The sequence below is a fragment of the Panthera onca genome, chromosome A1, assembly GCF_046562875.1.
Source record: "Panthera onca isolate mPanOnc1 chromosome A1, mPanOnc1 haplotype 2, whole genome shotgun sequence".
NCBI lineage: Eukaryota > Metazoa > Chordata > Mammalia > Carnivora > Felidae > Panthera > Panthera onca.
The window spans coordinates 52705954-52728939 of NC_138339.1; the positions used below are offsets into that span (position 1 = coordinate 52705954).

At 35.6% G+C, this 22986-nt stretch overlaps 1 long non-coding RNA gene across 1 annotated transcript in view; it reads left to right on the forward strand.

Annotated features, from left to right (window-relative positions):
* LOC132680948 (uncharacterized) overlaps window positions 1–20327 on the forward strand; it is a 40344-nt gene extending 20017 nt beyond the window's left edge. Inside the window, exon 3 of the long non-coding RNA XR_009610776.2 lies at window positions 19163–20327. This is a non-coding gene — a long non-coding RNA (uncharacterized LOC132680948). The remainder of the gene's footprint in view (window positions 1–19162) is intronic.
* Window positions 20328–22986: the final 2659 nt, after the last annotated feature.

Consider the following 22986-nt stretch of genomic DNA (forward strand, 5'->3'; position numbering starts at 1 on the left):
CATAGGCACATGGGCTAATAAAATCTCAGGTGAACCAAAATGCCCTATCTTGTCCTCTTTGCCTATCTCATTTCTACTTGCCTTCAATGTTTATGTGACAGAGTGATTAACAAAGATATTAATTTACTTTCTTTCCCTCATAGTCCTTTCTCATTCTTCATCCATCCCACAGAGATATCATGACCTTGTGTGCCTTCTTGTTCCAGTAGATATTTCTGTTTCTGGGCCCAAAAAAGTGACTTACAAGATACATCCTAGTCTGTTTTTTGTTTTCCTAAAGCCTAAGTGATTGAGAGGAATTGTGTTGGCTTTCTTTGGGAGGAGGAAAGAGTCTGGCTCTTTGAGAAGGGGTAGCAGTGAGGAGAATCCCATGCTGGGAAGGAAATGGAGGTCTGAGGAGGCCAAAATGCTTAAGGGGATGACTGCATTCTGTATCTAGGGTGCAGGAACCTAGCAACAGAGCTTCCAACCTTGCCAGAGAGGCAAACACCCCAAGTTTAACACATAGAGAATCTTGGTCACTGATGGAAGGAAGCTTATTCCTCCCCATATTTAAACAAACTCAGAACCTCTGTACAAATGGTTGGAGATAGAATGAAAAAACTAATGTGATGTTCCACAAACTAGGGGACTGCGAAAAGTTTTAGGTTGATTTATAGAAAATAAATGGATACTTGTTTAGGGCCGAATCTTTGAAACAAGCTTCCTAAGTAGCAAACTTATATCTGATCCAGTCTCCACCTTGAAGCCTGATTTGATGTGTTTAAGGGAATCATGGCTGAGGCAAGAAGCCCCGACTTTGGATTTCTGATTAATTCCTAATTTGGGTGTAGGTGAGCCTGAGTTCTTGTTTGTCAAAATGTGGTGGATATGGCATGCGGTGTCTGATTAGTAAATGTTTGCTACTCTCATACCTACTAACTTTGCCACTGCTATTATGACGGCCATAAATACTTTTGCTATAATCAAGGTAGCATTTTATTCTCACAGTTTGACATCCTCAAAATTCCTAAAGCAATGTTGTGCACATAATTTATTTGAGTATTCCTCAGAATCCTCCTGCACAGCAACCAGGCACTAAATAAACTTTTGATCATGATGATGCCTGTGAATTTATTACCTACTCTAGATAGTTATTTTTCCATACGTCTCAGTTCCATACCTGTAGCATAAACTCTGAAGACAGAAATTATACTTGAGACTTCTTTGTAATCCATAAGTGATTTTATAAATAGTAGACACTTAACACGACAGGGATGCCCACTGTCACCGCTGTTGTTTAATATAGTGCTGGAAGTTCTAGCATCAGCAATCAGACAACAAAAGGAAATCAAAGGCATCAAAATTGGCAAAGATGAAGTCAAGCTTTCACTTTTTGCAGATGACATGATATTATACATGGAAAATCCGATAGACTCCATCAAAAGTCTGCTAGAACTGATACATGAATTCAGCAAAGTTGCAGGATACAAAATCAATGTGCAGAAATCAGTTGCATTCTTATACACTAACAATGAAGCAACAGAAAGACAAATGAAGAAACTGATCCCATTCACAAGTGCACCAAGAAGCATAAAATACCTAGGAATAAATCTAACCAAAGATGTAAAAGATCTGTATGCTGAAAACTATAGAAAGCTTATGCAGGTAATTGAAGAAGATATAAAGAAATGGAAAGACATTCCCTGCTCATGGATTGGAAGAATAAATATTGTTAAAATGTCAATACTACCCAAAGCTATCTACACATTCAATGCAATCCCAATCAAAATTGTACCAGCATTCTTCTCGAAACTAGAACAAGCAATCCTAAAATTCATATGGAACCACAAAAGGCCCCGAATAGCCAAAGTAATTTTGAAGAAGAAGACCAAAGCAGGAGGCATCACAATCCCAGACTTTAGCCTCTACTACAAAGCTGTCATCATCAAGACAGCATGGTATTGGCACAAAAACAGACACATAGACCAATGGAATAGAATAGAAACCCCAGAACTAGACCCACAAACGTATGGCCAACTCATCTTTGACAAAGCAGGAAAGAACATCCAATGGAAAAAAGACAGTCTCTTTAACAAATGGTGCTGGGAGAACTGGACAGCAACATGCAGAAGGTTGAAACTAGACCACTTTCTCACACCATTCACAAAAATAAACTCAAAATGGATAAAGGACCTGAATGTGAGACAGGAAACCATCAAAACCTTAGAGGAGAAAGCAGGAAAAGACCTCTCTGACCTCAGCCGTAGCAATCTCTTACTCGGCACATCCCCAAAGGCAAGGGAATTAAAAGCAAAAGTGAATTACTGGGACCTTATGAAGATAAAAAGCTTCTGCACAGCAAAGGAAACAACCAACAAAACTAAAAGGCAACCAACGGAATGGGAAAAGATATTTGCAAATGACACATCGGACAAAGGGCTAGTATCCAAAATCTATAAAGAGCTCATCAAACTCCACACCCGAAAAACAAATAACCCAGTGAAGAAATGGGCAGAAAACATGAATAGACACTTCTCTAAAGAAGACATCCGGATGGCCAACAGGCACATGAAAAGATGTTCAACGTCGCTCCTTATCAGGGAAATACAAATCAAAACCACACTCAGATACCACCTCACGCCAGTCAGAGTGGCCAAAATGAAGAAATCAGGAGACTATAGATGCTGGAGAGGATGTGGAGAAACAGGAACCCTCTTGCACTGTTGGTGGGAATGCAAATTGGTGCAGCCGCTCTGGAAAGCAGTGTGGAGGTTCCTCAGAAAATTAAAAATAGACCTACCCTATGACCCAGCAATAGCACTGCTAGGAATTTATCCAAGGGATACAGGAGTACTGATGCATAGGGGCACCTGTACCCCAATGTTTATAGCGGCACTCTCAACAATAGCCAAATTATGGAAAGAGCCTAAATGTCCATCAACTGATGAATGGATAAAGAAATTGTGGTTTATATACACAATGGAATACTACGTGGCAATGAGAAAAAATGAAATATGGCCTTTTGTAGCAACATGGATGAAACTGGAGAGTGTGATGCTAAGTGAAATAAGCCATACAGAGAAAGACAGATACCATATGGTTTCACTCTTATGTGGATCCTGAGAAACATAACAGAAACCCATGGGGGAGGGGAAGGAAAAAAAAAAAAAAAGAGGTTAGAGTGGGAGAGAGCCAAAGCATAAGAGACTGTTAAAAACTGAGAACAAACTGAGGGTTGATGGGGGGTGGGAGGGAGGGCAGGGTGGGTGATGGGTATTGAGGAGGGCACCTTTTGGGATGAGCACTGGGTGTTGTATGGAAACCAATTTGACAGTAAATTTCATATATTAAAAAATAAAAAAAATAAAAAAAATAAAATAAATAGTAGACACTTAGCAAATACATGGCAACTGGTTGTTACAAAACAATGACTTTTGATAATTTAGGAAAAGAGTAGGAGACATAAATTTAGATATAATTTGACAATCTGGGATTAGAGAAAGTATTGCATTTTACACTATATCACCTCCATATTGCTTCAACCCTAATTATATCCAAAAGCAGCCTATGTTTTGTTGCTTGCCAAGTAGGCTGAATGTTAGGATGCGTGCAACTATGGAAACAACAGCAGCAACAAGCTGACCAGTAAGGAGAATCTCCTTTTCTTCATCTGTTTTATAAATATTTTTGCTAAGCTTTTGAACCTTGGGTATTAAGGAAAAAATCATTGCTGTTAATCCAATTAAGTAGCTCTTGTTTTTAAAAGTATACCCTGATGTGTATGTAAGCAAACTCTAACAATAAATTCTTTAGAATTCAGTCAGTTTGGGGTTCAATTCCAACCTAGCAACCGAAACTTTACAGCTGCTATCAGAAAAAGGGTAATTACTTTGGTCAACATTTTCTAAGTAACTCCAGCTGTCTATCAAGCCTGCGTTGTCAGAAAGACACCTTTCCTGTTGGGGGGACATGAGTTGTAGAAGTACCACCATGGTGCCAGTGAAAGAATTGGGAAAAAAAAATATTTCAGAGCCCATATTGTAGGTGTTGTTTTTGTTTTTTATTTTGTTTGTTTCTCTAGCATTTGAGATACTAATAATATCTACTGTGCTTTTAGACAACCTTTCACTGAATTTTAGGGACTATAGAAAATGAGATCCTATAGCTTTTTTCTTTGAAATTAAACTCACATGGAATCAATACTAAGAATGGCCATCGGTACAAATCTCTGCCCACCCAACAGAAACAAAAGTGAAGATGTCAGTAACATATATTCTGTAGTCTGTAAGACTTTATCACCTCAGTGTGACTTCCTCTGTATAGAAACCTCTTTCTAGATCTAGTCAAAGGTCAAGAATGGTTCATTCTATCAGTGCAAATATTCAGGGAAATTCTCATCATTCATGGAATCGGGATCATTCACAAATGACTTTTAATTCATACAATTAGTCATCATATTTTTTCCCTTTTTTCTCCAGTGAGAGAAGATTAAGTGAGAAGAAGCTTATAGTTAGGTAATAAGGAAAGGATAGGTGAGGAAAGAAGAGTGAAGGGTTGGTGTCAATGGAACTGATCAAAGTGCAGTTAGAGTCCAAACCCTTTATTATTAGCACTAGCAGTGGAATGTTCTTGTAGAAGACTGGCACTGATCATCATTATCCCCATTTTACCTAGAATAAAATTCAAACTCCTTACTCTGACTTACTCTCCATCATCAATGACTGACAACTCTTTGAACTTTATCTCATACCATTCTCTACTTTGCATACTATGCTTGAGTCACTCACTTTTGATTCTCAGACTTATCAAGCTCATTCCTAATTAGAAATTTTGCACTGGCTGTTCCTTCTGCTTGTGTTGCCACCCCTTGATCTTTGTATGGCTAGCTTCTGCTTGTCATTACAATTTCAGCTTAAATGCCTCATCCTCCCAGAGGTCTCCCTTGATCATCATGCATAAGGTAGTCACTAGTTTTCTAATTTAATTATCTGTGTTACACTTAACATTAGCTTATCTTTTTCTTAAGCATTTTATTATCATTTTTCTCCACTTGAAGATAAACTCCACAGAACAAGGTTCTGACAGGTTTTGTTCACTCCCAGTATCCTTAGGAATTACAATAACAAGTATAAGTAAGTAGTCAATAAACATTGTTGAAGGTGTGAATGAACTTGAGAAGACATTACCTTAGAGATTTTTAGTCAAGTGATTCTTAAATTGAAATCCATAGATTATATAAATATCTTTGCATGAATTGTGTGTGTGTGTGTTTGAAGATAAACCATGGTTTTCAGCATACTCCCAAAAGGGTCTCTTAACCAATATCTCATATCTCAAGTTGGGTTCCCCTGTTCCCCAGAAGCATCTCTAAGATGAGGATTCATGTGAAAGTGATGCATTAGGAAGTGTTTCCATGAGAAACAGGTTGCCAAGTGAGGAAGTGAGACTAGGAATGGAAGCAAGACAAGCAAGGGTGAGATATCAAACCAAATTCCTGTTTTGCAGTGGTCTCTAGAGCCCCCTCAGAGTGGTGGATATCAGGGGCCTAAGAAGCTGGGAGATTCATAACCTACATCTTTAGTCACTGGATCATGGTTTCCCAGTGCCGGGGGTAGGCATGGGGGTTGTAATTCTGACTCTCTCAGTTTTCAGAGAAAGCTTTCTCAGGAATCCCGAGGTCAGTCTTCCAATGAAGGGAGGCAGGTTCTAGCTCTTGAAAATAAAAACACACTGGAATCTGATGTTCATGAAAGTGGGAGAGATCCCAGGGAATATGGGTGGAGCACTGACCATGTATGCTATACCTCCTTCAAAAGAAACAGAAAGTTTAAGAATTACCAATCTAGTCTAATTTCCTTATTTTAAAACAAGACCTACTAAGGTAAGGTGGTTCTCAAATAGTTACACAATTAATTGGTGAAATCTGTTTGGATCACATCTAAGGTCTTCTAATAACTAACCCATTTGCTATCTATTCATTTTTAAAAATTCAGATGTAAGGTACTCTCTTTGAAGTTATGGTGAATACAAACATGTATAAATTACTGCCTCTGTTCATAGTGATTATAGGAGACAAAGATGCACATAAACAAGTACTACAAATAGTTGGATAAAAAGGATATATTTTAAGGGAGAACAAGAGCAGAGAATAATCATTTCCAGTTTAGGGACTGAAGGAAGATTTTGCTGAAATTGAGATATTTGACCTTGGTGTGTCTTTCTTACTATATACATGTATATGTATATATATGTATATGTATATGTATATGTATGTATATATATACATATCCATTAATTCATTCAAAGATATTTAAATGAGTGTCTATTATATTTTAGACATGGTAACATGCACTGGGAATAAAGTAGTAAATGAAAAAGGCCAAGACTGTACTCTTATTTAATTTATATTTTATTTGGGTAAAGACCAATAATAACTAGGAAGAATAACAAACAAAATAATGCCAAATGGTAATAAGTACTATGAAAGCTATAAAGGATAAATGAAGAGAAATGGCGGAAGAAAAAATTAGCTATTTTAGATGTAGTGATTAGGGAAGACCACTTTGACATTTAAAATGAGACATGAAGGATGAAAAGTGACAGAAGCAAAGAGGAAAACACCTATGTGAAGACAAATCCAGGCAAAATGAAGGGCAAGTGCAAAAGCCCTGGGGTATGAAAAAGCTTAGAATAAGTCAAGAAATCAAAAAAAAAAAAAAAATAGGGAGTCTGAGGTGTACCTGGGTCGCTCAGTCAGTTAATCATCTGACTTTGGCTCAGGTCATGATCTCACGGTTCATGACTTCGAGCTCCCCATCAGGCTGTATGCTGACAGCTCAGAGCCTGGAGCCTGCTTTGGATTCTGTGTCTCCCTCTCTCTCTGCCCCTCCCCCACTCATGCTCTGTCTCTCTCCCTCTCTCATTCTTCTCTCTCTCAAAAATAAATAACCATTAAAAAAAACCAGTGAGTTTGAAACTTTAGTACTTAAAGGTCAACCTAGTTTAGAAAGATTGGCAGGGTCTTATAGGACAGAGTTAAGGAATTTGCGTTTTAAGTGTAATGATTAAACATGATTTGCTTATGTTTCAAAATTTACTATGTGTACCAGCTATAAAAAATTGGAATCTGAAATTTAAAAAAGTACTATTTATATATCAGCCCCCCTTCCAAAAAGTAAGTACTTAGCTATAAATCTAAGATAATATGCACGAGGTCCATAGGAGAAAAACTAAAAGAACACTGTTGAAAGAAGACCTAAATAAGTGGGAAAGTATTCTGTGTTTATAGAATGGAAGATTCAATGTCATTAAGATGTCAGTTCTCTCCAACTTGATCTATAGATTCAACCCTACCCCAGTCAAAATTCGAGCAAGCTACTTTATTGATATCAGCACAAATGATTTTGACATTTCTATGCAAATGTGAAGGACATAGAATAACCAACATAATCCTAAGAAGCAAAATAAAATTTACTAACTTAACTACCTTACTTCAAGACTTGCTATAAAGTTATAGTAACCACAAAACCTTTCTTTTGGTAAAAAGAATAGGTGCATAGATCAATGTAACAATATAGAGAACTCAGAAATAGACCCACATAAATTTAGCTAACTTATTTTTAACAAAGGCACAACGCAATACAATATAGAAAGGATAGTCTTTTAAACAAATGGTGCTGGAAAAGAGTATTTTTTCACAGCGGTGCTGAAAAAAGCAATTGGAAATCCATATAAAAATATGAACTTAATCAAATATCATAACTTATACAAAATTTAAAATTGATTATATGCCTAAATGTAAAATGATATGTAAAATGTAAAAATTCTAGAAGAAAACATAGGAGAAAATTTATGTGACCCTGGGTTTGGTGATAACCTTTTCAATACAACACTAAAAACACAATTCATTAAAGAAAAAAAAAGATGATAAATTGGTCTTTATTAAAATTAACACCTTTCATGCTGTGAAAGATATAGATGGGCTTATAGAAGCTCTTGGTTTCTAATACTGTTCTCCAAATGAAAGGATCCAAGTCTCTTTAGCAAAAAGCCTGATTTTAGGACTAGGGCAGGTGTATGGAAGATGAACCTGAAGCATATTGTAGTGCCAGAAAGTAAGGAAGAACTCTGAAAACAAAAAAAAATACACGAAAACAAAATGCTATACACAACTGTGGGAGTATGCCAAAAAGGCACAGACACCAACTGCAAGAGCTCCCAATGTCTAAAGCTGGAATGACTTGAAAGGCAAAATTAGTAACTAGCATTGGATTATAGCATAAAGTATAAAATAAATATCCATGACCTCATACTTATATAAACAAGTAATTTAGTAAATAAACAAATGAGGAATAGCCAAGTGCCCTCTGCAGGAGAATTTTGAATAATTTATATAGATACTCCTCCATCAAGATGTGGGGAGTGGGCATAACTCTTTAAGTGTGAGCTGTACATAATAACTTCCATTTAAAGAGCACATTATGGAAAGGAGAAAAGAGAGTATGCTTACAGTAGAGAAACCTAACAAACACTACCTCAGCCAGGTGATCCTGGTTTAATTCACAGCAATGTCATGTTGATAGCATGATTTCTTACTATGATATGATGAGAATGGCACCTTACTTATGTGGCCTTTTCCCCAAAAATTTATAATTCCAGTTTAATCACAAGAAAAAAGAAACCCCAATTCAGAGATATTCTACAAAATGCCTCTTCAGTACTCCTCAAAACTTTCAAAGTCATCACAAACATGGAATGTTTAAATCACTGTCACAGTCTGGAAAAGCTTAAAGAAACACACCAACTGAATGTAATGTGGTATCCTAGATGTAATTCTGGAGCAGAGAAATAACACTAGGTAAAATCTAAGGAAATCTAAGCAAGTGATGTCACCAAGATGGTGACATAGGTTGTTTCTGACTTCACTCCCCCTCACAAAAACAACAACTATTCAAGAACAGGACATCACTGAGAAAATACTAAAATATGACAGCGAGGATGAAGCACGTCCCTGTACTACAGACACCAAGACAGACTGTATTATAAAGTTAAGACTGCTATGCCTCTCTTCCAGGCCAGCATAGCATCATGCAGAGAGGTGTCCCCTGAACCACTGGTTCCTCCAGTGTGGAAAGAGAACCTGGGGGGACAACCAGTCTCTCCCCACTAGCATTGTAGATTACTTTGTGGGAAACCTTACTCTGATCTCGAAACCGTGGGTATCGCAGGGGTTGCTGAGGGCCCAACCACTGGGAATCTGACAGAGAAGGGAGGAGGGGTTTCCAACAACCAGCACACATAACTTGGAAGAGAGAGTTCATAACTGTAGTGCCTAAGTAGTAATCTCAACCAGCAGTTTTGCTCATCTGCAGAATCATGTTTGGGGCACACTCTGACAAGGGAACTTGGTGGAGTGCATATCTGCCTGATTTGCATCTTCAAATGAGGAATTTGGGGCCATAGAGCCTAGTTTGCCCAAGCCCAGGCAAGGAGCTGAACTGCAGGCCCACACATCCACTGTGGAGAGTGTCTTCTAGCACCATCTGACCAAAAAGGCTGGTGACAGCTCCTAGAAGCATTGTGGCCTAGTGGTGTTTGAGCTGAGAGGTGGGCAGGCAGAGCTGATCACCCCCAGAGCAAAACAAGTACCAGGCATGGAGTGCGCCAGTGCTATGAACAGGCAGGCTTATTAATTCATAACTAAGGCTGCGGGTAATCCCTGGCCCCAGGCAACTGGAGATACTGTTTGGAAATTGAGAGTAGTCTGGACAGGCCCCTCCTCCTCCTGCCCAGGCAAAGAAACTGAGACGTAACCCCATAAACTGTGGAGACTGTTTTTCAGCCCCATCTGACCAGAAGGGTTGGCAACAACTCCTGGAAGCAGTGTGGCCTAGTGGCCCTCAAGCTGAGAGGAGAACAGGCAGAACCAGCAGGTCGCAGAGCAAAGCCAGTGGTCCTGTTTGATTAGGGAACTAGGGGTGTGAGTCAGCTTGAGTTAAGACAACAAACAAATAACATTACCAGACTTAGAGCTGATTCTCCCACTGTGACCAGGTAGGGAATCTAATTCAGAGCACTGGTCCTTGCTGAATAAAGTCAGTCAAACCGTGAAACATTACCAAAGAACACATGAGTCTGCATGGCCCACTCAATAGCCCTATGTATAGTGGCACCTATATACAGTAGCACTATATACAATAGCCCTATGTACAGTGGAACAAAGAGCACAACCCATGGCTTCTCCCATCTGAACAGCATAAGGTGGCCTCTCCTAATCAGGGAATTCAGTGCGCATTCTTGCCTGATTTGGGGTCCTCAAACAATGAACTGTACAGGCCCTGGGTCCCATCCTGCTGCTCTGTCAGGGAAGGGAAGCTAATTCATCTCCCCATCTACTATAGAATGGAGTGCCTAGTCCTGGCCATTTAGTAAGCCTCACCAGAGAATCCAGGCAAGTGCAGAACCTATACTACAGCCACATTTGGGTAGAGAACCAAGCCAGCAGTCTTATCCAACTCTTCTCAGCCAGTGTCACACTCCCTATTGTGTCTTCAGAGTTTGGACAGTTGCCACATCCAAAAATAGACCATAATAGCAGAAGTACCCAGAAACCTAAACTAAGCTAACTGATGAAGAACTGTTTCTGCCAAAGCAAACATGTTAAGTCTGGAAGAGGAGCCCAATTACTCAATATGCAGATGTCAATGTAAGTAGTCAAGAATCACCAAAAATTCAAGTAAATGTGATACCACCAGAGGAAACTAATAAATCTCCAATAAACTGGCCCCAAAGAAATGGAGATCTATGAATTATCAGATAAAGAATTCAGAATAATCTTAACAAAGTTTAGTGAACTATAAGAAAACACAGACAACTAAACAAAATTAGTAAAACAATGTATGAACAAAACAAGAAGTTTGACAGAGAAATAGCAAACATCAAAACATACAGACACAGAGAAAATCCTATAGTTGAAAAATGCAATAACTAAATTGAAGAATTCAATAAAAAGTTTCAAAAATAGGCTCAACCACATAGAAGAAAGAATCAATCATCTGGAGGGTAGGAAATTGGAAATTACCCTGACAGAGCAACAAGAAAAAGAATGAAAAAGAGTGAAGAAAACCTATGGGAATTATAAGACACAAAGAAAAGAAACAATATCTGCATTACAAAATTCCTGGAAAAGAAGAAAAAAGGACAGAGAGTACATTTAAAGCAACAATGGCTGAAAAATTCTCAAAAATTCTCAAATGGGGAGAGACATGGATATCCAGATCCGTGAATCCCAAAGGACCCAAATACTTGAATCCAATAGGGCTACACCAAAACACATTATAAATAAATTTACAAAAGTCAAAGATAAAGAAAGAATTTTGAGTGACAATAAAAAAGAGAGAAGTAATGTACAAGGAAACAAACCTCCATAATATTATTGCAGATTTCTCAATAGTAATTTCAAGGAGAGAATGAAAAGTTATATTCAAAATAGGGAAAAAAATAACTGTCAAGAATTCTTTTTTTTAAATGTTTATTTGTTTTAGAGAGAGAGAGAGTGTATGAGTGTGGGAGGGGCGGAGAGAGAGGGAGACACAGAATCCAAAGCAGGCTCCAGGCTCTGAGCTGTCAGTGCAGAGCATGCTATGGGACTCAAACCACGAACTGTGAGATCATGACCTGAGCAGAAGTCAGACACTTAACAGACTGAGCAAACCAGACACCCCTGTCAGTCAAGAATTTTATACCTGGCAAACCTGTACTTCAGAAAAAAATGAAGAATAAAGATTTTTCTAAACACACAAAAGCTGAGGGACTCTATTACCATCATACTTACCCTATAAGAAGTGCTGAAGGGAGCTCTTTCAGTGGAAATAAAAGAATGCCAATTAACATCACAAAAACATAAAAAGATAGTGTAAATCTCACTAGTAATAGTTGGTAATTTTATATACATAGTCAAAGTTAGATTTTACAATATGGTAATAGTGATGCATATTTCGCTTAAATACTCTTTTTTAAAGAATAAATGTAGTGGGGCACCTGGGTGGCTCAGTTGGTTAAAGCGTCCAACTTTAGTCACATCATGTCATGATCTCATGGTTCGTGAGTTCGAACCCCACGTCAGGCTCTGTGCTGACAGCTGGGAGCCTGAGGCCTGCTTTAGATTCTGTGTCTTCTCTCTCTGCTTCTCCTCACTCTCTTTATCAAAAATAAATTAATACTAAAAAAATAAAACAATAAATGAAGTAACAATAACCTTAACTATAATAATCTGTTATTAGTTAACAATATAAAAACACATACAAATTGTAATAGAAATAACCTAAAATGTGAAGGAGAAGAGAAGCAAAAGTGCAAAGTTTACAAATTGTATTGAAGTTAAGTTGTTATCAGTTTAAAATAGAGTGTTGTATGTTTAAAATATTTTATGTAAGCCTCATGGTAACAAAGGAAAATCTTGTAGTCATTACACAAAAGAACATGATAAGAAGTCAAAGCATATGAAAGCAAAAGACTTCACAACACACACAAAAAAAGGCAGCAAGATGGGGCACCTGGCTGGCTCAGTCAGTAGAACATGCAACTCTTGATCGTGGGGTCATGAGTTCAAGCCTCATGCTGGGGGTAGTTTACTTTAAAAAAAAAAAAGAACATTAAAAAAAAAAAGACAACTAGATAAAAAACAGGTCTACAAAACAGCTAGAAAACAACAAAATAGCCAACGTAAGTTCTTACCTATCAATGATTACTTTAAATATAAATGAATTAAATTCTCCAATTAAAGACATAGAATGGCTGAGTGAATTAAAAAAAAAAAGAAAAAAAAGATTCTGCAATGTGTTATCTACAAGAGATATAGCCTTAAAAACACACATAGACTGAGAATGAAGGGATGGAAATATATATTTCAAGCAAGTGGTTACAATAACAACAAAAAAAGCAGATAGTTATACATATATCAGAAATAAACTTTAGAAATAGTAAAAAGAGATTAAGAAGGACATATATAATGATAAAGGGGTCAATACATGAAGGAAATATAACAATTGTAAATATTTACACACCCAACATTGGAGCACTTACATATATAAAGCAAAAACTAACATAGTTAAAATGAGAAATAAGCAATAATATACTAACAGTTGGGGACTGTAATTGTCCACTCTCAACAATGGAAAGGTCATCCAGAGAGAGAATCAATAATGAAACAGTGGATTTGAACAACACTGTAGACCAATTGGACCTAACAGACATACAAAGAACATTCTATCGAATACCAGAATATACATTCTTCTCAAGTATACATGGAACATACTTTTTAGGATATACCCCATGTAGGCCACAGAACAAGTCATACATAGCAAATCAATATTGAAATTATACCAAGTGTCTTCTCTGACCACTAGTTTCATGACATGAAACTAGAGATCAACAACAACATGAAAACTGGAAAATTAATGAGCAAATGGAAATTAAATAACATTCTCATGAACAACCAATGGATCAAAGAATAAAGGATAAATAAAAAAGTTTCTTGAGAGGAATTAAAATGGAATACAATATATCAGAACATATGATATTTCACAAAAGCAGTCATAAGGGGGAAGTTCATAGCAATAAACACCTACATTAAGAAAAAAGAAGATCCCAAATAAACAACCTAACTCTATACTTAAGTAATAGTAAAATAAAGATAAACTGAGACCAGATTTCACATAAAAAAAGGAAATACAAATTAGAACAGAAATAAATGAAATAAAGAACAGAAAAACAATAGAAAATATTAAACAAACTAAGTTACTTCTTTGGAAAGATAAACAAGAGACAGACCCTTATCTAAACTAACCAAGGAAAAAAGAGAAAGGACCCAGATCAAAGTTATAAATGAAAAAGGAGACACCAGAACAGATCTTACAGAATACAAAGGATCATAAGAAGGTAGTATAAAGAACTATATGCCAACAAACAACCTAGAATAAGTAAAAAATTCTTAGAAACATACAACTTACCTGTACTGAGTTAGGTAAAAAAAAAAAAAAAAAAAAAGCAAAGAAAGAAAAAAAAGAAAAAGAAAAAAGAAAATCTGAATAAACCAATTATTACTAAGGAGAAGGAATCAGTATTCAAGATCTCCCTACAAAGAAAAAGAAAAGGATCAGATGGTTTCATTGGTGAATTTTACCAAACATTTAAAGAAAAAATAGCAATAACGATTCTCAAACTCTTCCAAAAATCAAAGAGGGGAGACTCCCAAACTCATTTTATGAGGCCAGCATTATCCTGATACTAAAAACCAAAAAAGGTTGCTACTAGAAAAGAAATATTCATACCAATACCTTTAATGAATATAGATGAAAAATTCTCAATAAAATGTTAGTAAACCAAATGTAGCAATACATTAAAAGGATCATTCACCATAATCAATTGGGATTTATCTGTGGGTTTGAAGGATGTTCAGTATATGCAAATCAATCAATGGATAAATCACATTAATAGAATAAAAGAATCACATGGTCATCTCAATGGGTACAGAAGAAGCATCTGACAAAATTCAACACTTAATCATGACATAAATTTTTAACAAATTTGGCATAGAAAAAAATTATTTCAACATAATAAAGGCCATATATGGCAAGCCCACAGCTAACATCATACTTATTGGTGAAGGATGGAAAAATTTTCCTCTAAGATCAGGAACAAAACAAGGGTGCATACTTTCACCACTCTTATTCAACATAATACTAGAAGTCCTAGCTAGAACAATCAGGCAAGAAAAATATGAATGAAAGTGTTAGAATTGTAGAGGAAGAAGTAAAATTTCTCTATTTGGAAATGACATAACTTTAGGGGTGCCTGGGTAGCTCAGTCAGTTAAATGTCCAGCGTTTAATTTCGGCTCAGGTCATGATCTCAGTTTGTGGGTTCAAGTCCAACATCAGGCTATGCACTGATAATGTGGAGCATGCTTGGGATTCTCTCTCATTCCCTCTCTCTGACCCTCCCCTGTTTGTATGATCTCCCTCTCAAAATAAATCAATAAACATTTAAAAAAAAAAAAAGGAAATGACATAATTTTAGATGCAGAAAATCCTAAATAGTCAACTGTTTGATCTAATCAATAAATTCAGCAAAGTTGCAGGATGAAAAATTAACATAAAAAATCAATAATGTGTCTATGCATGAACTTTTTTTTTGAAAAATAAATTGATCCCATATACAATAGCATCAAAAACAATAAAATATTTGGGAATAAATTTAACTAAGGTGAAAGATCCCTACTCTGAAAACTATAAAACATTGATGAAAGAAATTGAACAAAAACAAATAAATAAATGTACCCTGTGTTCATGTATTAGAAGAATTAATATTGTTATGATGTGAGTACTACTAAAATCCATGTATAGATGCAATATAATCTCTATCAAGATTCCAATGTCATTCTTCACAGAAGTAGAGAAAACACTCATAAAATTCATGTAGTACCAGGAAAGACTTCAAATAGCCAAAGAAATCTCGAGAAAGAAGAAAAAGGAAGGAGGTATCATACCTCCTGATTTCAAGATATACTATAAAGCTATAGTCATCAAAAAAGTATAGCGCTGGCATAAAAACAAAAATATAGACCAACAGAATAGAACTGAGAGCCCATAAATAAACCCAAGCATATATGGCAAACTAATATTTGACAAGGGAGCTAAGAATATTTAATGGAGAAAACAAAGTATTTCCAATAAATGGTGTTAGAATAACTGGATATTCACACGTAAAAGAAACTAGGCTTATGCTACTCACAGAAATCAATTCAAAATGGATTAAAGACTTAAATGTAAGACCTGACCAATTAAACTCCTAGAAGAAAACATAGAAATAAAGCTTCTTTATATGGGTCTTGTTAATGATGTTTTGGATATGACACCTAAAGTACAAACCACGAAATGAAAGATTAACAATGGAATATCAACTAAAAAGCTTCTGCTCAGCAAAAGAAGTCATGAAAAAAGTGAAAAGAAAACCTAAGGATTAGGAAAAAATATGTCCACACCATATATCCGGTAAAGGGTTAATATTTAAAATATATACAAAAATATGTACATATATATATATATATATATATATATATATATGTATATATATAACCCATTAGCAACAAACAAAAAACAAACAGTAAAACAAAACAAAAAAAATTAAAAATGGGCAAAGGACCTGAATAGACACTTCTTTAAAGAAGATATATGAAAGGTCAACAGGTACATAAAAAAAACTGTCATTAAGAAAATACAAATTAAAACTACAATGTGGTGTCACCTCACAAATACTAGAATGACTGTTATTAAAAAGACAAGAGATAACAAACATTGGCATGGATGTGGTGAAAAGGGAACCCTTGTGCACTATTAGTGCGATTGTAAATTGGTGTAAACACTATAGAAAACAGTATGGAAAATCATCAAAAAATTAAGAATAGAACTACCATTTGATGCAGCAATTCCATTTCTGGGAATATATCCAAAGGAAATAAAAACACTCATTCAAAAAAGATATCTGCATCCCCACGTTCACAGCAGTAGTGTTGACAGTAGCTAAGACATGGAATCAATCTAAATGTCCATCAATGGATGAATGGATAAAGAAGTTGGTTTATATATAATGAAACATTATTCAGCCATTAAAAAAAGAATCCTTCCATTTGTGAGAACATGGATGGACCTTGAAGCCATTATGCTAAGTCAAATAAGTTAAAGACAAATACTGCATGATCTCATTTATATGTGGAATCCAAAAGCAAAACAAAACACAAAAACAAAAAAACTTGAAGAAAAAGAGAGTTATGGTTGCCAGAGGTGAAAGTGGGAGAGGGAAAATTTGAAGGTGGTCAAAAGGTATATATTTCCAGGTACAAGATAAATAAGTACTAGGGACATATAACACCATGACTGTAGCTAACATTGCTTGATACATAGGAAAGTTGTTAAGTGAGGAAATTGTAGGAGTTTTCATCATAGGGAATTTTTTTCCTTTTTTCCTGGTTTTTTTTTCTTTTTTTATTTTATTTATATGAGAAGATGGATGTTAGCTGAACCTGTTATGTTATCATTTCACAGTATGTATAACTGAAATCACCATGCCCTCAGCCTTCAACTTATCCAGTGAGGTACATCAATTATTTCTCAATAAAACTGAAAAAAATAAAATAAAATGCCCAAGACTAAAATAAAAATCTAAGTAAATCCGAGTGAAGTGTGAACTTTAGGTAATAATAATGTCTCAACAGTGGTTTATTAGTTGCAACAAATATACAACACTAATGTAAGATGTTAATAATAGGGTAAACTAGATGTGAACTATATGAGAACTATTTTTACTATCTTACTACTTTTCTGTAAATCTGAAATGATTAAAAAATAAGAATTTTACTTTAAAATTACAGCGAAATAATAATCAAAAATAGTAAATAACTCAAGAGTCCATCAACAGTAAAATAGGTAAACAAATTTAGGTCTATGCTTTTGGTGGAATACTACACTGCGCTAAAAATAACAAACTTCTCATTCATACAACAATATGGATGCATTTCAAAAATATTTTATTGAGGAAAGAAGCCAGAATAAAGACTACATGCTGCATTATTTAATCTATATAAGCTTCCCTGTGAAAGAAATCAAAATAGTGGTTGCTGCTGAAGGATGGGGATTGGAAGAAGGCATGAGAGAAATTTCTGGAGTTTTGAAAATGTTGTATATTTCAATTTTGATATAGTTGCATGAAGTATATATGTATTAAAACTCACTAAATTGTGTTTTGTTTTTACAAACTGTGCTTTTCATGGAATGTAAATTTTACTTCAGAAAACACCCACACTAAAATTTTTAAAGTACTTGGCTACAGTGGAGAGAATGAATTTTAGGAAGATTAGTATCAAAAAGACTATTTAGGAGGTTATTATGGAACTTTGGAGGAAAAATAAGTGATAAAACAGAAAATGAGAGAAATAGATGAATTGGGAATATATTTTGGAAATGGAGGCAACCAGGACATACTGTTTTATTAGATGTGGACAATTAGAAATTTTTAGGAAGAGGGCTCTGAAGTTTATGAACAGATGCAGATATCAGTCTCATGTCTGCTACTTTTCGGTTGTGTGATCACACATGAATTGCTTCATCTGTTTGAGGCTTCCAGTATCTCATCTTTTAAAGTAAGCTAATTAGACTTTTTGTCTACCTGACTCATAGGTCCAGAAAGAATTCAATGAGGTAATATTTACAGTAAGTTCATAAATTGTAGTGTATTAGATATGAAAATTATTTTTAAATATATTATGTAAGCAGTGCAATAGCACTGTAAAATATGTCATGGATACTTTAATCATCAACCATGAGCAGGTAAAATTGCCTAGGGTAGTAAACAGTTCTATTTCTCTGGAGAGGTATTACAACTAAGAATTTCAAATTTGAATCTTTAATTAAGACTATAGGTAGAAAACACATTTTAAATACCTGGTAAGAGATCAAGATTGCAGTACTGAGAAATTGCGCTATATCATGTCTATTAGAAGAGTCTTGAAAATTCCATGCACAGATCTTCCTGGAACACGGTAACACCTCAAACTCAGTATGGTTTGCATCAGCTTGCAAATATGCACAGAGAGGCATTGTTATGTCTTTGGAGCAACTTATCTGGGGCTATGCCATTCTGACTCTTTGCTCAGAACTCTCATGATAAGTCCAGCATGACAGCCAAACATTACTCCACTAAGGTTTCCTAGGAAACGGACACACAGCTAAAGAAACGAATTGCACACAGTTGAGAAGAAAAATACTGCAGCAATTTCACCTTACTGATATTTTTTCTTCCTAAAAAGAATATATGAATATACATACCAAGGATCAGTTTTTAAAAAACAGGACACTAAAAACCAACAAAGCAATGAAACAAAGGACGAGAACACCCTTCTTGTTCGAATCTATGAATACGATTGTCTTCTGAAATTTGGTTACAGATGATAACACTGAAAATAGTGGTGATTTGAAAAATGTGTTTAACTTCCTAGAAAAGATCATTTAGAATAGCATTCTTGTTCTGTCCTCAGTCTAAACTAAGATTTGTTTGTTGTGATTATTTTTTATAAAGATCTGATTGGGTGGATATTGAAAAACATTTATTTGTGTCTTAACTTACAGAATGTCGAACATACTCAAGACATAGCAGGCTCTCAACAAAAAATTATTGCATCAATAAGGAACAAGCACTGGACTTTCTAAATCTATAATGTCCCCATTCTATTCTCAACTCAAGGCACAAGCATGATTAGTTCAGTGGTTGATGAGCAAACACCAGATTAAGGTGAAAACTAACAGTAGTTTTTGGCCATTTTTCCTTTTTTAAATTTGACTTTGCTTTCTGCTGATCCAGGATGCAATCAGTATGTTATAGCTGAGATCTAAATAGATGAAATGAATTGCAGATTCTTACCTTTATATTCCAGTGTGAATTTAACACTTTGAAAAGAGATGAACCTGAGTAATTAATTTAACAAACATGTATTAAGTCCTCACAATGTGTCAGGTGTGGGAATGCTGACTGGTATCATAACTGATTTTGAACAAATGTTTAACATTCAAAAATTAATGATTTTTTTGTATACTAGGCCTAACCAAATATGACAGACTGATAGAACTGCAAAGAACTATGTCGGTATGTGGCCAGATTCAGGATCTCTAAATTCTCGAATGCCATTTTTCAGCAATTACCACGAGAGATTAGAACCTGAATGATATGATGCATCGAACTAGATAGGCTTTAACCTCAAATCCTACTTATTTGGTCTCTTGCCCTGGTAGTCCCCAGATGAACATCCAAAATTTCTAAAATCTAGCTGAGTTACCTTTAAATCTAGACTAGAGAAAGTTTAAGTACCCAGAATATAAAATTTGTTAGATGGAGAATCACATCTTCTTGTTTACCCCTGTATCTTGAGTGCCTGGCACAGAAGTTGAGCTTAGTAGAGTTTGTTCCATCTTCCTACTGTACCATGGGTATGATTGGAAGGAATTAATGGACTAACTGTTGGATGATGAAGCTCAGTGCAGTCCCTTTTCAAGGAAATATATGTGATCTGTTAGAGGGCAGAATTGGACTCTAAGTTTCTGCATAGTAATGATCATTTAAAAAGGTAATACAATTGAAAAAAAACGTATTCTTGTGATTTTTAAATCATGCTATACTTCCATATGGTCTATAGATCTGATTTCTGAAAATTTTCTATATATATGTATGCAGATAGAACTTTCTAGAGTGACCTACAATGAAATACTATCAAACATCGCTGGGTGGTAGACTTTTATGTCATCTCATAATTATGGAACAATAAAGTTGATTTTAAGACTATTTTAACCAACACATTCATTATTAGGTTTAAGATAAATATATGAACATTACTACAACATTATACATCTGGTTTGTGTATAAATATAAAATAGTGCCTGGTGTATAGTAGGTGTTCAATACATTTTTTAATGGTTTATATGTAATTTGTGCATATATAAAAACATACCTGCAGCATAACCCTTTTGACTAATAAGTTATTACGTACTTTAGATAATTTAAAATGGACTAATTCAGATTCTGTCTATATGATGAAAGCATTAATTGTACACTTTTCAGTTCTGATAGGGCTACATTTCTTATAGTGAAATGCATTATGCTATCTAGAATTGATCATGTTGCCTCCAAAGTCTTGGTTTTATGAAAGTCTCAAATCTTTTATACCGTTTTGTGCATACATCTGAAGATATCCCAAGGTGAATGATTTGAAAAGGAAAACAAGGCTGCAAATGAAAAGAAATGCAGACCTTCTTCTCTTCGAGAGAGTTCGCTGAAGCAAAACTTACTAAAGTAATTACAGCCTTGAGTATTGTTTTAAAACTGTCAAAGTATTCACTTCCAGATACCCTCTATTTCATCCTGTTTGTGGATAGCCACAGGTAGAGGGGAAAAAATAGAAATACTGCCCAATATAGCTATTCTTAGATGATTCTCTCAGGTGGTTAATCACCAGGATTAATTAGCAAGCAGCTACTGTGAGAACTTGATCTTTTTTCTTAATTCTTAGTCTTACATCACCAGGTATTTTCTAAAATCAGGCTGAGCACATCCATAAATTAAGTATCGAAGCTTGCCCCTGAGGGAAGAGCACTCTTAGGTGTCCACCCAGCAGAAGGAACCAAGCTCTGCGCTCAGAGTGAGGCGGTGACTTGAAAAATATATTTGTTCCCACCTACACCTTCTCCCACTGACAAATGCTGTGGCTCTTCAGGCCAGAACTCTACTCTAACAAATAGATTTACAAAAATAAAAAGAAAAGATAAGGCAGAAAGGGAAAGAAGAGAAAATAAAAGCCTGTCAGAAATGTAACACCTGCATAAATTGAATATCTAATTGTGCCCACACCTGCAAAATAGTACTTTTCAAAGCAACTGAGAGTTGCTGTCTCAAAACCAGTGCGTCTGGTTATGTATAAATGGTCTCATAGTTAAACACTTCTGGTCATGGGACAGATAGGCTAGAGAATATGAAAATGTTTGTTAGAACTGAATATAACAAACCATTTTTTTTTAGTTTTTATTCAAATCCGGTTAGTTAACATACAGTGAAATGTTTTTCCAGGTGTACAATATAGTGATTCAGCACTTTCATACAGCACCCGGTGCTCATCACAAGTGCCCTCCTTAGTCTCCATCATCTGTTTAGTCCATCCTCCACCTCCCCTCAGACAACCATTCTTTTATAACTCCAAATTCTAAAGTGGTTAAGAATACTACCTACTCATGCCACCCCATTCTGAAGTACCATATTCAAGAAGCTTGTCTAGAATTTGATACATAGCAACCCAAATACTTGAGTTGGTATTAAATACCATTATTCATTTTTTTAAAAAATATTTATTTTTGAGAGAGAGAGAGTGTGAGCAGGGGAGGGGCAGAGAGAGAGGAAGACAGAGGATCTGAAGCCGACTCCGTGCTGTGAGGCTCACACTCACAAACTGGGAGATCATGACCTAAGCCGAAGCAAGAAACATAACTGACTGAGCCACCCAGACGCCCATCATTATTCATTTTTTAATGAACAGTTTTGAGCTTGTGTTGGAGCTGTGGGGATAGGGCAGGGGAGACAAGGGCTGAGAGTGGCTGCCTCCAAATAACTATGACTCATTTCTTCTCTTGTGGACCTTATAGTATAGTTTCAGATATTCATTATTTTTATGTAATATTACTGATTTGTACCAGATAACTTTACATTAGACATAAAAAATACAGAGCCTGAATACTTATTTTCACATAGGTGGAAAAAAAGCCTGAATAATTTGCATAGGTTTCAGAAAAATGGACAACTGTAGGACTCAATAAGAGGTAATGTGCAGACCATCTAACTAGAAGAAACTGTCAGTGTGTATACTATGTAGCAAGGAACTATGTTAGTTGCTCTGTGAGGGCCTTTGTTTTTTTCATTTTTTCCCCTCCCTCTGACTTGCTTATTTGTAATTGTCATCTGGATTAGAAGCTAGGATATTTTTGGGATCACAGAGAGTCAACCTGAATCACAGTCTCATGAAGAATGGAAGTTACAGTCAGACGGCTTCCAGGAAAAGAACCACAAAGTCATTTAAAAAACAAGATCTATTTGTAAGTTTTATCCCTTCTTTGAAGCATCAGGAATGATATCCCTGGGGTATTTCTCAGTAAAAAATAGATTCAATGTGTGTCACACAGGTACTTCTTAGAAGAAACTCAAACTGCTTTGCAATATCATGTAATACTTTCACAAAGTCACAATATTTCTCTTTGCAATTGTTCTTAGTAAGTAAGCAGGGGAGGGGTGGAGAAATCATGATCCCTTATGACAGAAAAACATAGGCACTCAAATTTCTGATAGGTTGTCCAGTTTTTTGCTTCATGGGTCAAGGCATTGTAAGTATAGATGATGGAAATCTCGAAATTATTTCTGT